The sequence below is a fragment of the Dasypus novemcinctus genome, chromosome 27, assembly GCF_030445035.2.
Source record: "Dasypus novemcinctus isolate mDasNov1 chromosome 27, mDasNov1.1.hap2, whole genome shotgun sequence".
Classification (NCBI taxonomy): Eukaryota; Metazoa; Chordata; class Mammalia; order Cingulata; family Dasypodidae; genus Dasypus; species Dasypus novemcinctus.
In genome coordinates, this window is record NC_080699.1 from 1,842,803 (window position 1) to 1,857,958 (window position 15,156).

The window sequence follows — 15,156 nt, forward strand, 5'->3', positions numbered from 1 at the left end:
GGATCCGGCGGCATCGACCGAGGAAACGACGGCGCCCCAAGGTCCACGCCTGCTGCTGGGCAAATGGTGGAGGTAAGAGAGGGCCGCGGGCTTCCGTGTCGCCGCGTCGCCGAGGCACGCTCGTAAAGGAAGCCCCACCTTCCGTGTGTCCCTTAGCGGCCCCCTCCCCTCCTCGAGCCCCTCCTCCAGGTCTCCAGGCTCCTCTGCCTTCCTCGAAGGGTTTTCTGTCCACTTGAAAATACGGGGAACGAGGGAGGCTTGCTGGAGCCTGAGCAACCCAGGCACAGAGGCTGCGCGGAGTGAAAACGCAAAGAAAACCAAGCGCCGTGGGCCAGCTCCGCGTCTCCAGTGTGTTAGAAGCGGGAGGGGGGACGAGCTGGAAGGGGGGATCTGCCGGGGCAGGTGCGGGTGAGGAGGTCATCGTTCCCGCCAGGGACGGGCGAGTGGCCTCGGCTCCTTAGCCATGCTGACAGACCCCTGCCCTCCCGAGCTGCTCCTGCTCGTCCAGGCCATCCCTTGCAACTCAAACTCAGCTGGCTACTGTCATGCAAGTCTCAAGCAATGTGTGCAGACGGGCATCTGAATTATTCAGCTTTTTTTTCTCTCCAAGTTGCTCTTAATGAGTAAAAGCTGGTGAAAGCCTCAAGCATTCTAAAACAGATGTGTGGGGAAGTGGATTTGGCTCAACGGATAGGGTGTCCGCCTACCATATGGAGGGTCCAGGGTTCAAACCCAGGGCCTCCTGACCTGTGTGATGAGCTGGCCCATGTGCTGTGTGAAAGGAGTGCTGTGCCATGCAGGGGAGTCCCCTGCATAGGGCTACCCCAAGTACAAGGAGTGCGCCCGGCAAGGAGAGCCGCCCCGCGCAAAGAAAGCTCAGCCCTCCCAGGAGTGGTGCTGCGCACACAGAGAGCTGATGCAGCAAGATGACGCAACGAAGAGACACAGATTCCTGGTGCCGCCTGACAAAAGTGCAAGTGGACACAGAGAACACACAGCAAATGGACACAGAGAGCAGACAATGACGGGGGTGTGGGGAGAAAGAAATAAAATAAATCTTTAAAATAAATAAATAAAACAGGTGTGTGCCTGGAAGCGTTTCTGAAGCGCACCTGGTGAGAGCGGGCAAGAGGCTGAGAAGAAACGGGCAGGGCCTCGCTGACCCTGCCTCTGGCCTGGCCACCGCTCTGAGCTGCGCTGCAAGCCGCAGCCCCCGGGCCGTGCGCCCTGGGAAGAGCTGGGCAGCGGCTTCCGAAAGCCTGGGCGGGGGGGGGGGGGGGGGGGACACACCTTGCCGCAGGTGAGCTCTGCACTGGCAAAGAACTCGCTGCCGGGGGCTTGTTTCCTTGTCTGTAAAACAGCACATAAAAGCGCTGAGTTCACTGGGTCGTGCGAGGGACGGACGAGACACCGCGTCTGAAAGTGCTCTGCCAGCTGGAAAGGGCACCAGGCAAGGTGAACGGCGCACCCCTTCCCCGGTTTACCTCTGCCTCACAGGATGAAGGGAGGGAAAAACAAACGCAGGAGAGGTGTTGATTCCAGAAAGGTCCAAGACCTGCTCCGTGAGCGTTGTCTCGAGGGCGTGCTTCACTTCTGCTTGGAGGCGAAGACCCTCGAGGGGCACAGCCCACCTGGGAGCCGTGCGGGCACCCGGCTGGAAGCGCCGGGCTCTTCGTTGCCCGGCACCCTAGGGGGCCTGACCGGCGGCTGGGGAGGGGCTAGACCGCGGGCTCGGGGCCCTGCTGCCCCTGCCGCCCTGCGCGGAGATCCCGGGCCCCTTGAGCTGTGACCTGATTTCCCTGCTGCGGCCAGTTCCCCTCCCAGGAACCTGCAGCCGGGGGCTGCGCGGCAGACGTTTTCCACCCGGCAACAGGGTGATGTCAGCGCCGCAGGGCGACCAATCAGGAGGCGGAAGGACCGGCGGCTCGGGGCGCAGCGCCTGCCCGGCTCCCTCTGCGCGCCCAGCCGAGGGGCGCCCCGCTGCAGAGGCCTGCGCCCTGCAGTCGGCCAGCGGGCGGCGAGGCACGGCCGCGCTTTTCTGCAAGTGCCTTATTTTTTCCAATTAAAACTTCAGTGCGAATAAAACCTGATCTTCCAAAGGCCTGCTGTATGGGCCGTGCCTCGCCACTCCTGGAGACCTGTCGGGTTCATGCATTTGTGCTGCGGGGCGGCCCTTGGCGCGTGAGCTAGACGGGAAGTTCAAGACGTACCTTTCAAGCTTGATCTTCGGTGTTTCAAGCCGTCCCTCTGATGAGGAGCAGTCTGGAAGCCAGAGGCTGCTGGTTCTGGGTCAACAGCCCCAGTTCTCTAGTTGCACTCGCAGGGGCTTTGTGTGCGCTTTGCAGGTAAGCCCCAGTGGGGAGATTACGGCATAACGCAGACATGGCCTCACGGGGCTTCGGGGGTTCTGAGAACGTGTGGTTATCCTCCGGCATTTTACCAGCCTTGGTTCTGGTTAGGTTTTAATCTTCGTAGACAGCTCCACGCCCCCTCCCGGGCTGTTGTCCCCTCCACCCCCAGGCAGGTTCTGGCCCCGGCCTGTCCCACATGGGACAGAAGAAGCCCACAGAGAACAAAGAACGACGGGGCGTGTCTGGCCCGCCCCGAGTGCCCGTCCGTGGTGGGCTCTTGGGAGCCCAGGGGGCCCACCCGGCGCCGTGGCAGCATCACTGCTGGGGCTGCTTGGCTGACTGCACCCCCTCCCCAATCCTCATTGCCGAGACGAAAGCAGAGTTTCCAGAAACCGCTGAGCGCCGGCCCCTCTGAGCCACCGAGGGGCTGACCTAGTTGGCGGGTGGAAGGGGGCGGCTGCGCGGCCGGGAGCGGGGTCTGGGGCCTCGGGTTCGCATCCCAGCCCCTCCCGCCCCGGCGCGGGGCCTCCAGCCACGGGCGCCAACAGGAGGCCGGCGTGGCCGCGGGGCTCGAGAAGCTGCCGGCCAGGCCCCGGCAGCGCACGGTGCCTCGGAAATCACGGCCCTCACCCCTGGAACCTGGAGATAAACGCACGTCGAAGGCCCAGGGGGCCGCTCCTGCCAAAGGACGCAGGCCGGCTGTCCTGCGAAGGCCACCGGGCAAACTGGAGGCGGGTTTACGTCCTGGCCTTGGTTTGCTGAGCAAGTCCTGACAGCAGGGGCACAGTTAAAGCCCAGTTCAGGCCCCGGCGGACCCCAGACTCGAGAGAGAGGCTCCGGTGGGACCTGAGCTTCACGCCGGGCCTCGGGGCCCTGCCACGGCCACGCTCCCCAGGACACTGAGGCCCCGGGCCAGCCCCAACCGCACCAGCCTCCCGCAGTCCTTCAGGCTCGTGCCCCCGGGGTGTGCTGCCCGGAGCCGCTGGGGGCGCTCCCAGCCCGGCTCAGCACCCCGGGAGCTGCAGTGGGCGCAGGGCCGGGGAATGGGGGCCGTGGAGGCCGGTGGGGCCTGTGATTCCTGGCGCTGCAGCGCCTGCTGCTTTGGACTCTTCCGCTCCTCACAGTCAGCAGGCCTGACGATGAGGCGTGGCCACAGGTGTCCTCCTTGGCCACAGGTGTCCTCCTCGCGGCCTAAAGACTCGCTGAACTCAGGGCGCCGAGGCCTCGTGCGCTGCGCTCTGGGGCGGGGAGGTCGCTTCCCCTCAGGAGGCGCAGGGGCAGCACCGAAGCAACGAGAGGCTCCTGGTGTACCCCTGTGCCCTGTCATTCCAGGCCGCACCCCAAAGTGAGAAACAACTGGAACCTGCACCGTGGTCTCCCCACAGGCCGGAGCGCGCCTGTTCCCGAGTGGCCTGTTCCTGCTTCCGTGGCCCAAGGGCCTGTGCGTGTCTAGCCCCAGGGAAGGGCTCCTCGGCACCAGGTGACCAGCTGCGACCAGCTCAAGCCCTGGCAGACCCCTCGGCCTCTCGGAACCTGAGTCCTTCCCCTGACCTGGGTGGATTAGACCCTCCAAAGCTCTGAAGTGCTCGGAGAAGGGGGGCTAGCAGGTGGCCACCGCCCTAGCTGCGGCCTTCCTTCCTCTTGTAGTGCTTGCAAATCCTTCGCCACCTCTCCATCCACACCTGCCCACCCACATCAGCCCATCTACACCTGTCCTTGTCTCTGCTCAGGGCCGTTATTTCCGCCTGAAGACTGCAGCACTGCTGTAGACGATACGATGGCCAGGGACCTTTCTAGATGCCTTTTCATTCCCCTCTCTCCCCTGGGCACATCTTGGGTGGCCGAGTGTCGCCCTCAACGCCTCGGCGACATGTCTGGTCTCCCCTGCCCACCCCTCTCCGCTCGCCCCCAAGCCCTGCACCAGCCACGCTGTAACGCTGTTTCCCAAACAAGCCCCTTGAAAAAGCCCTGCGTCCACCTTGTGCCAGCTGTCCCACCTGCCCTTGCTCCCCGCCCCCTGGCCCGCGGGAGGCGCCTGCGCTCGCGCTTTTCTTCGCCCGCAGGAGGCGCCTGCGCTCGCGCTTTTCTTCGTCACCTCGCACCTAGGGCCCGGTATGCCAAGGGAGGAAGGAGCCTTTCATCCTTCCAGACCGTTTTAAAGGTGTTTCCCTACGTGAAAACCTAAATTAACGCCTGCTCCCACTGCGCTTGTCACAGCTTTGTCGTGGCGGTTACCCGTGCCCCCAGCTCCTGCACGGTGCTGTGCGCTGAGGTTACCAAGATCATTTGGGAAACAAATAAAGAATGAGCAAATGTTGCCCTGAGTGGGCTGTGGGTTGAGATGTGTCTCCCAGAAGACGTGTTCGGGTCCCACCTCCCGGGCCTGTGATGGACCTTCTTTAGGGACAGCGCCCCTGAGTGTGGCCGGTTAAGAGGGAGCATCCAGGGAGGGGCCGTCCAGTATGCGGGGTCCTTGTAGGAAAGGAGGGAGGCGAGGGGGTGGACAAGGGCCAGAGAGGGGACAGGGGGGTGGATGAGGACCAGGAGGGGGGACAAGGGGGTGGACGAGGGCCAGGAGGGGGTCAGGGGGGTGGATGAGGGCCAGGAGGGGGGCAAGGGGGTGGATGAGGGCCAGGAGAAGGTCAGGGGGGTGAACAAGGGCCAGGAGGGGGTCAGGGGGGTGGATGAGGGCCAGGAGGGGGGACAAGGGGGTGGACGAGGGCCAGGAGGGGAATGGGGGGTGGACAAGGGCCAGGAGGGGGGACAAGGGGGTGGACGAGGGCCAGGAGGGGGGACAAGGGGGTGGACGAGGGCCAGGAGGGGGACGGGGGGTGGATGAGGGCCAGGAGGGGGGACAAGGGGGTGGATGAGAGCCAGGAGGGGGACGGGGGGTGGACGAGGGCCAGGAGGGGGGACAAGGGGGTGGACGAGGGCCAGGAGGAGGCCGTGTGGGGGGACGAGGCAGGCTCTGCAGCTTCTCACCAGGCCAGGCTGTAGACACGGGAGGGTGGACGTGGCGGCGCTCACCCTGCAGGCTGAGGGGACGCGGGGCTGCCTGTACCTGGCCCTCGCGCCTCGCCTCTGGGATGTGAGGCCACAGGGCTGTGGGTCCCAATGGCAGCCTGAGGGGAGCGGGCAGCGTGAGCGTGGGGTGTGCGTGCTAGTTTGTGGGACCTCCTGGACCCGTCTGAGGGAAGCGGAAAGGTGGCCCCGCTTGAGGGGTGTGGCACGATCGGGCGGGGGTGCTGGGCGCGGCCGGCCTGTGCTGAGGGTGGGCGTGGGAGCTCTGTGGGCCGTGCTCCAGGGACGAGGGGCCGTGACCCACGTGTGGTCGGCAGCTGGGCCCGCGGCCGCGGCTGGGGCTGGTATGGCCTAGAAACGGGCTCCCCTTTGGGAGGCACCTCTACCTGCTTCTCGGTAAGCTGGGGGAGGGCCCAAGGCCTCGGTGGGTGGGGAGGAGGGCGGCGGTGCCCGTCCCCTCCCCGGGTGGTCTGCAGAGGCCACTCAGCCTCAGGCCTGCTCTCACGCTGCTCGAGCTGTAGCCGTCGTGACCGCCTCGGGCCTTGCTGTGCACCAAACACTGCACGTCCACGGGGCTTCAGTGAATTCCAATCACTCAGCAAGGCAGGTGCTATTACCCCCGTTTTTCAGTTTTTCAGGTAAGAACTTGGAGCCTGACGTCAGGCGGATGTCCAGGGCCCCACGGCCAGTGAGTGCAGAGGCGAGGACACAGCCGGTCATGGGCCGTGCCTTGACCACCACGCACACGGCCTCCCTGTCCGTGCGTGCTCTCAGATTCATCAGTCGCTCAATCAACTGCGTGTTTATTTAATATCCACCGAGTGCCAGATCCACGGAAGACGCCGCAGACAAGACCAGGTGCGGCCCTCGTGGAGCTTTCACCATAGAGGAGCGAGAGGCAAAGCGCCAAGTCAGCCGACGCCAAGCGCTGCGAGGAGCGGGGAGTGCGAGCGGCCGAGAGGCCGGCCCACGCCAGGCCCCCGCCCCCTGTGGCCCCCAGGAGCCTGCCCTGCGACCCTCCGAGGACTGAACGCGGCAGATGTGGGCTTGGCGATTTTAACTCGGGAGTGTTTAACCAACCAAGTCTAAGAAAACCACCCTGGGGGCTGAGTGGGCTGGACAGCCCCCCACGAAGGGCGGCCTGCGGCGGGCGCTGGTCTGCGGGTTCACCATGACGAGATAAGCACAGAAATTGGGACTAAAGTGTGTATACATTTTTATAATAATTTTGTGCCTGTTGAACATAATAATAAAAAATTGGGGCTTTATTTTGTTCTTTTAAAAAAAAATTCATTGTCTTTGTATGTCGTTCGTGTTCCATTTTTCGAAAGAACCCATCCTCAGATGTCCTGTAGAGCAGGGAACACAGCCCAGTCTTCGATGGCTTTGGAGGTGCAGCCTGCGCTTCCGGGCCCACTGTCCTCCTCTGGGAAGTGGGAGAAATAGTAGCACTTAGCCTGGGGCAGCACCTACGCCAGCCAGGCTCAGGCCAGGCGCTGGGGAAGGGCCCGAGGCTGCAGGGCAGGTGCGAAGGGCATGGGGAGGGGGAGGCCTGAGGGGCAGCTGAGAGCAGCAGGCTGAGGCCCGGCGCTTGGACACTCACCAGGGCCACGGGGAACCTTGGAGGGGCTTGAGCCAGCCCGGCCAGTGGGAGGCTTTGGCCGGACCACCCACTCGCTCTTGACAGTGATGGCTTCAGCCCATGGCGGCACTGCCCACGGCACATGCCAGTCCTGCAGCCCTGGACACCACCCTGCCTTGGAGGCCATCTGGGCCTGGGGGCCAGCAGGGGTCAGCTCTTTCCTGGGGGTCCCCAAAGGAGACTGCCCTGGCCTCTTGTGGTACTTGCCCTGCCGAAGGCCTTGGTCGAAACAAATGTCCACTCCCTGCAGCTGTCTGCTCCCTCTAGACCCAGCGCCCAGCAGCAGGCGTGCTCCCTGCCCACAGGTCGGCCTGGAAGCCCAGGCCCCTAGCTGACCACCAGGTGCTCGGTGCACCCCCGATTCTGCAGAGTCCTGCTCATGCTAATGTGAAGCTCGAGAAGGCGAGCTCGAGAAGGAAATTCTCCCGGGAGAGTCCCCGTCCCGAACAGGAGCTCTTGAGCTACCGTGAGGAGTCCCCGCTCACCACGCTTTCTGCCTGGGCCCTGGTGTGTACATACTTAGTATATATATTGTGTGTACATAGTATCTACACTGTATGCCATGCGCTGTGCAGTGTACGCCGTGTACTACATGAAGGCCTTAGAGACAAACCCGGGGTTTTGCAGATGTTTTGTAGGAAGAGCTCCGGCTCCTGATCCGCAGGGGTTTGACCGGCAGACCTCAGGCCTTCCACCCAATTTTGTTTAAAAACAGCGCCGCCCAGTCCATGTTATTCCCAATTCTCACTTCCTACAGCGGGCGCGTTCTGATGTTCTCCAGCGACCCGGATGGTGAGAGCTGGAAGAATGAGACGGCTGACCTTGACTTCTTTGGGTACCAAAAGGCAACATTAAAACTTTCAGGGAGTGTTTTTGGTATGAATTTTCCCAAGCCATAAAGAATAAGAAATGACAAACTTCTTCAATTAGGCTAGGCCTGGAACAAGAGTTTAAAAATTAAACATTTTATGAATAATAAATGTACCAAAAAGGTATAATCACACCAGAGAGCAACAGTGAGATATGCCATTTCACCTTCCAGATTAGACGTGTAATTCCTAAGGCAGCAGGTTCCGGGAGGCGTGGTCTCAGCCTCGTGGGCGGGGTTCCCGGCCACGAATTCCCAAGATTCCTGACCCTGTTCATCCTTCCGGACCCAGGAATACCCAGTATCCTCAGCCCCTCACTGCAGCTGGCCCACCGTAAATATTAAATAAGGCCTTATGAAATTCATTAATTAATGAAATCTAACATAATCCTAGCAAAGCTTAAACAACTAACATCAGTTAGAAAAGTGTACCAAGACGTTTATGGAAGCATTTATTATAATATGGGAAATGGAAACAGCCTGAATGCCTAAAATAGAGGCTTGAGTAAATAAATTATAGACTATTTAATGGAACATTTTTCAGCTTTTAAAATGTAAAGGAATTTTTGATAACATGGGACAAGGTGGAAAAGATGATGAAAACAAACTGTGTGCTACAGACCCCAACGTGCATCTTGAACAGGACAAACGATGACTTGTAAGGAAACCCCCAAAATATAAACACAGTGGTTGTCTCTGAGTTGGGATCATAACTGACTTCTGTTTTCTTTATACCATTCTGTTATTTTTAAAAAGTCTTCTACAGCAACATTGATTTACATTTATAGTTAGGAAAATAACAATAGAAGTAACAATAGAACAACAGAAAAAACAATAACTTTTTAGATCAAAGCCTACAAAATTTAGACTACTAAAACTATGTATTGAACTGAAACTTTATAGCAAAACAAAACAAACCAAAACCTTTGGTTTCTCCCACATGTTGGATTCATGATAGATTTTTCTCTTTTATTGCTTTCAAACTAGCCAAATGAATTTTGGTGGATGTTTGTTTCGAGCTCATCCACCAGAACAGACTTCCTTAGATTAAATGCGGGGCCTGGCACTTACTAGCTGGGTGGCCTTTGGCAAATTATTTGACCTGTTGGAGTCTCAGTTTCCTGGTCTGTAAAATGGGAATATTAACATGATCTCATAGGATGACTGGATTAAATGAGAATAACATATGTGAAGTGCTCAGAACTATGCCTGGCACACGTGAGCAGTATTGTGTTTGCTGCTCCCAGAGAACGTAATTTAATGCCAGAGATTGAGTGTCAAAGGTATGAAATCCAGCTGCTCTCCCTGCAACCCCCGCCCCACCCTCCGTCAACCAAGAGAAGCTGGCAGAAAAGCATCTGCGCTGCTTGGACATTCACGTGTGCGTGGTTTATAGGTGAAATGACAAAGATGACGAATTAGAAGAATTTAGATGAACTGAGCCTTAAATGCCATGGCCCTTTGCCTTTGAAAACTATTTTACTATGAGCATTGGAAGTTCTCTTGCTTTCAGAATAGTCCAGACTAATGTCAAGCTCTCATCTCAAAGAAGGATTCTCTCGACCGAGATGGAGAAGCCAGGCACGGTGCTGATGCTGGGAAGCAGAAGTGTCTCTCTCTTTGGACTCTGGGAGGACCTCTGAGGGTGGGTGAAGCTCTTCCTCCTTCAGGAAGCCTCCCTTGGCTCGGTGAGACTAAAGCCCTCTCTTGTCTGAAGTCGCCGAGCCCGTCCTCTGATGGCTGTTCCCACTTTCTATCTTGAATTATGATAAGTGCATGTGTCAATATAGATCATAATTTTATGCCTTATTCTTCCCGATATCATCCAATTATACCTAGCAGATTAGAAACTATGTATGGTGGAACCTCAAATTTTCAACATGAATTGAATAATAAATAACGAAGGTATTTAGAGCTTAAAGGCCTTAAGGGAGAAGATCTTGAAGATGACACTTTCGAGCTCTTCACCTGGAGGCAGGATGAGCAAACTGGAATTTGCAGACCTCGGCTTCCACCCGGGCTTCGACTCTCAGGAGCTTGGGAGCTCCCCCCCTCTGGTAACGTGTCCGCTTCTCTAACGATGGGGATAGCAATGGCTAGCTCGTGGAACCAGGGCTTGAGAGACAATTAACTTGCAAGTGCCTGCCATTTAAAAACACGAGTGGAAAGTATTGTCCAGGGCTACAGAGCTTGGGAGCTGCTGAAGCCACTGCACACTCTTCCTTCTTTTTGGTTTTGGATCTTCTCAGGTTTTCGCCTACATGCAGTGGTCAGGACATGAAGACCTCTGGTGGGGGGACTGAGGAGTGGAAGCACCTACGTGCCAGGAGCTGTGCCGGGAGCGCGACCTCCAGCCTGAGAGCCACCTCGGTGGCAAGGTCTACGGCGCTGGCTTTGGCTATGGAAAGAACGGACGTTACATTCTTGGGCTTCAAGCACTCCAGTGTTTTCTTGGGATCTTGCTCACTTTTCTCCCCTTCATTCCTGCGGGACAACCACGATACCTGCAGATAGCAGATTAGAGCTCCAGATGGAAAACACTCACCTTCTTGGGACACGCCCTCCCTCCAGAGTTCAAAGGCCAAGTTGACTCGCTGCCAGCTGCCCATGAATCCTGTGCAGGTGAGACAACCACCTGCCCAGGTAATCTCCTGTGCCGTGCCAGTGTGCTCCTGATCTAGCCCTTTCGGTCTGCTTTAAAAACAGTGAACTCAGGGCAGCCGATTTCCTATTTGGAGGAAGCATTGCGAGGACTGATCTTGCCCCACATTTCGCCAGGTGCTCCTCCACAGGGTCCCACATTTCCCTCACAATGACCCAAGGGAAGGACATGGCTTGCTTCCTGCCACAGTATCTTAAGGAGTGAGCCAGGAATCACACTTTTTTTTTAACCTCCAAGTTCAATCCCTTTGGCCCCACGTACATCTATCTTTTTTTTTTTTTTTTTTTTTTAATTTTTTTATTTTTTATTGACTTTGTAATAATATTACATTAAAAATATATATGTGAGGTCCCATTCAACCCCACCCCCCACCCCCCCTCTCCCCCCCCCCCCAACAACACTCGTTCCCATCATCATGACACATCCATTGGATTTGGTAAGTACATCTTTGGGCACCTCTGCACCTCATATACATTGGTTCACATCATGGCCCATACTCTCCTCTATTCCATCATGTAGGCCCTGTGAGGATTTACAATGTCCGGTGATTACCTCTGAAGCACCATCCAGGGCAGCTCCATGTCCCGAAGACGCCTCCACCTCTCATCTCTTCCTGCCTTTCCCCATACCCTTTGTCCATTATGTCCACTTTTCCCAATCCAATGCCACCTCTTCTATGTGGACACTGGATTGGTTGTGTCCACATCTATCTTATCTTAGATTGTTTTCAGAGTGACTTAAAAAAACCCCGATCATTTCATTCAACAAACATTCATTGAATGAGTGTGCTCCAAACACTGCCTAGCCTGTGGGGACAAAAAGACACTGTTTCCCCAGCATGGGCTCACCAGCAGTGCCTTGCAGGAGGGCTGAGAGGCTGCCCCAGGTGGCCTGGTCCTGCTGGCCTCTGGCTGCCACGGCGATGATACTGGGCAAAGCCACACGGACTCTCAGTGGGGGCATTGCAGGTTGGACTTGGGAGAGTTTTCTTTTTTTTTTTGAGGTACCAGGGACCTTGTATGTGGGAAGCCAGCACTCACCACTGAGTTAGGTTGGCTGCCCTGAGTTGGTTTTTTTGTTGTTGTTGTTTGGTTGCTTGTTGTTTGCTTTTGTTTTTTTAGGAGGCACTGGGAACTGAACATGGGACCTCCCATGTGGGAAGTAGCCACTCAACTGCTTGAGCCACATTGCTCCCAGGGAGAGTTTTTAGAAGGTAATTTGCAGGTTAATCACTGACAGTGTGTAGAGTGTGGAAATTTGGTGAGTAATCTGACCTCGTCATTGTGTAGGCAAAGCCTGTGTGGCAGGGTGGATGCCAAGTTAGCACAGTTTCTCTCCTAACGCATGATCCCCAGCCAAAGGCACTGCGCAGGTCACATTTTTCTAAATAGAAAATTGAACATGATGAAATTTATGAAGCATATACTGTTAGTTGATACTGTATATCAGAAGGGATGTGTGAAGTTTTAGCAGTGGAGGCTGGTTTCAGCAAGACTGTGCCAAGTGGAAGATGAACAGGGCAAACTGGTTTATGCTGCAGTCACATGACACTTGTCCAGAGTTTAGGGAGGCACAGCCCAGGGTCAAGGTGTGTGTTTACAGCAAGGCAGAGAGGGGTTCAAATCTCGGATGCTCATCCACTGACGCGCTTGTTCTCCGACAGGCTATTTAGCCTTCATGGGCCACCATTTCCTCAAATGTAATATATAGTTCTTACTTGGCATTGTTGTGACCATAAAGTGAAAGTTAAGCACAGTTCCCAGCAAATAGTACACAATAATTGGTAATAATTTTAATGACATGTTAGTTGAGGGAAAATCAGTATAGGAATAACAATGAGGTTAAATATTTGCAATAATTTTTGTCTTGTGATAACACCAGTTTTTTAAACAGCTTGTCTTTACTTTTTAAACAATGCTGGAGTTATTCACCTGAGTCACTGCACCTACAGCAGTGCTTGGCCCAAAGTGGGCAGTCAATAATTATCTGTTGGATGAATTAATTTCCTCCATCCATCACTCAGCTTATAGTGTTTGCTGTTATGTTCTGTAAGAGTTGTAGGAAGCACAAGATGAATAACAGGATTTCTCCCTCAAGAATCTTATACTGAATTAGGTGAGCGAAAATTGTAGCTAGAAATGCCGCTCCAAGGGATACTTTTGATAAGATAAGGACTCTAAGCTGAGGATTGGGAGGAGGGGTGGGACACAGAGGCTGGGAGAGGCTCCCAGGAGGCACGGCATCTGTCCTGGGCGTAGATACCGAGGGACTAACAGGTAGAGATAACGGGGTGGTGGGGAGTGGGGGGCGGCGATGGCCTTTCAGGGCGAGAAGCCTCATGAGCCAAGGGCTGGAGGCAGGAGGAATCAGGCAGTTTCACCAACCAGTAGAAGACCTGAAAGGATCTCGAGGGCCGGGATGACGTTTCCAGGACACTTTGTACGGAGTCCAGAATCCCGTTCACACTTCAGTAAATAAGTGAGTCACTGCACTAAAGGGCTGCTGGAGGGAGCATCCCGGAGGCCCAGGAGAAGACTGCTTGCCACGGGAAAGGGGGGGGCTTGGGCGTGGGGACATCTACAGATGAGAAGAAACATGGGACTGATTACTGTGTTGTTTCCCCGTCCACCCACCAGCAGCGTCTGGGAGGATTTCACCAAATCCTAGGAAATTAGGACTTCGGAACCTGGGTTTATTGGCGTGGGACATGCGTGCCTCTGCATTTTGACTCTAAATAAAGAATACTGACGCTTCCATTGCACGGGCCATTTGTTTGGAAGAAAACAAAGTTCTGGAGAAATTGTTTAATGCAGAACTGTGTTTAGCAGGTGGCATCCATTCCCATCCATTCCCCCTAACCTTTGTGGTTGGACTGATGGAGCCAAATCCCATCTTAGTTCTATACTACCAAAGAAGCAGACACAGAACCAAACTGCAATGGACAAACTCTGGATCATCTTCAAGGGTCTGAGATCTCTGACCACAAGATCAAGCCGCGATGGTGCCTTCCTGCCGGGGTTAGTAGAGGACAACGATAACAGCCTGCTTTTATTGAGCACATACTCTTGCCAGTCACTGCATTATCTCATTCCACTTAATCTTCAGAACAACCCCGCGAGTGGCTTCTATTATCCCTACTCTTGTATAATTGAGAAAAAGAGGTTCTGTGAGGTTAGATCGTTTAAGCAGGAAAACAGAGCCTGGATTCAAAGTGAGATCTGTTTGATGAATTTATTGTATTTCATTGCAATCAAAGAAAATTAAAAAAAAAAAGGATTTTATCTGATAGATACAAAGGACTGACTGAAAATGCAAAACTTCCTGGAACTGGGTCTGATTTAGTTGATGTGTGTGCCTCAGAATAGTTAAGAGGCAGACGTCAAAGGTCAGCAAGTGGAGTGGAAATAATGACAAGACTAGCAGCTCCTGCTCTTTCTTCTAAGATGACAACAGATTTTATCTGCCACAGTCAGGTGCAGGTGGTGGCTTTGAGTTGGCTTCATGGTCAACCTGGAGCAGGGCAGATATTTTTAATAAAAGCCACATCATGATGTCGGCCTCACGCCCAGGGCCGCTGGGGCCAGGCCGTCCGGCTCCTGGAGACAGGGTGCTTGAACTCAGGGCAGCCTTCTCGACAGGCCTCTGCTGCCATTCTAACTAGTCACTAAGGCTGGGGCTGCACTCAAAAGCCACGTGCCTGGCAGAGGAGCTTGCGCTTCTCTTGCTGCACCTTGCATTTTATGGTGTCAGCTCCAAGTGCCAGTCCAGAAACGCAGCTACCTCTGGACACGAGGGAAGGGAAGAGGGCTGGCCACGTGGATGCTGAGGCTCCCTGGCAACAGAAATCCAGGAGGAAACTGAGAAGTCAAGTCAAAATGCAGTTAGCAGTTCCAAGATTTCCAGTTTGGAAGTACGTCAGTAGAGTGGTATGGGAGCAAAACCCTCCACTCTGACTGACAAAGAGAAATGTTTCCATACAATTTTCTGTTGAAATACTGAAATTGGACCTCTTCTCTGAAACTGATCCAGAGTGCACAGTGGGATATTTTCTGAACCACTGAGCCTCTTGTAAATTCCCGCTAAAAAGGCCCCTCTTACCTTTTGGCCTGAAGGTTAGAGTGGATAGAAGCAGAAATGGCCCTAGCAGAGACGTGGACTGTGAGAATGGCCGGGAAGCCACGCAAAGTGCAGACTCTGCTCACCAGTACGTGCATTTGGGGCAAAAGCAAAACAAAGCAAAACAGAAACCAGATCTTTGACTAACCGGCCAGAGAGAGATTCTTCTGTAGGATGAACAGTGGCGGAGTTGTCAGGCTCTGAGGTAGGTCCAGCAACGGCCTTCTGTTTACCATGCGCCCGTCTAAAACGGCCTTCTGTTTACCATGCCCCCGTCTAAAACGGCTTCCCTTTGCTCTTGGGGGAGAGACGAATATTGTTTCTGTTTCCTGGGTTGGAGAAGCAAATACCATGAAATGGGTCGGCTTAAACAATGGGAACTTATTAGCTTACGGTTTTGAGGCCAGATCAAGGTGTCGTCAAGACACTGCTTTCTTCCCAAGGCTGGCGGGCTGGAGCTGCCGCCAGCGAGCCTTGTCATCGGCGTCTCTGTCAC

General features: G+C 55.1%; 1 long non-coding RNA gene across 1 annotated transcript; it reads left to right on the forward strand.

The window, feature by feature from the left end:
• The first annotated feature begins 1,967 nt into the window (after window positions 1–1,967).
• On the forward strand, window positions 1,968–6,632 carry LOC131276310 (uncharacterized). The gene is made up of 3 exons (XR_009183795.1): window positions 1,968–2,345; window positions 3,684–3,831; window positions 6,003–6,632. It is a non-coding gene; the product is annotated as an uncharacterized lncRNA (long non-coding RNA).
• The last annotated feature ends 8,524 nt before the right edge of the window (window positions 6,633–15,156 follow it).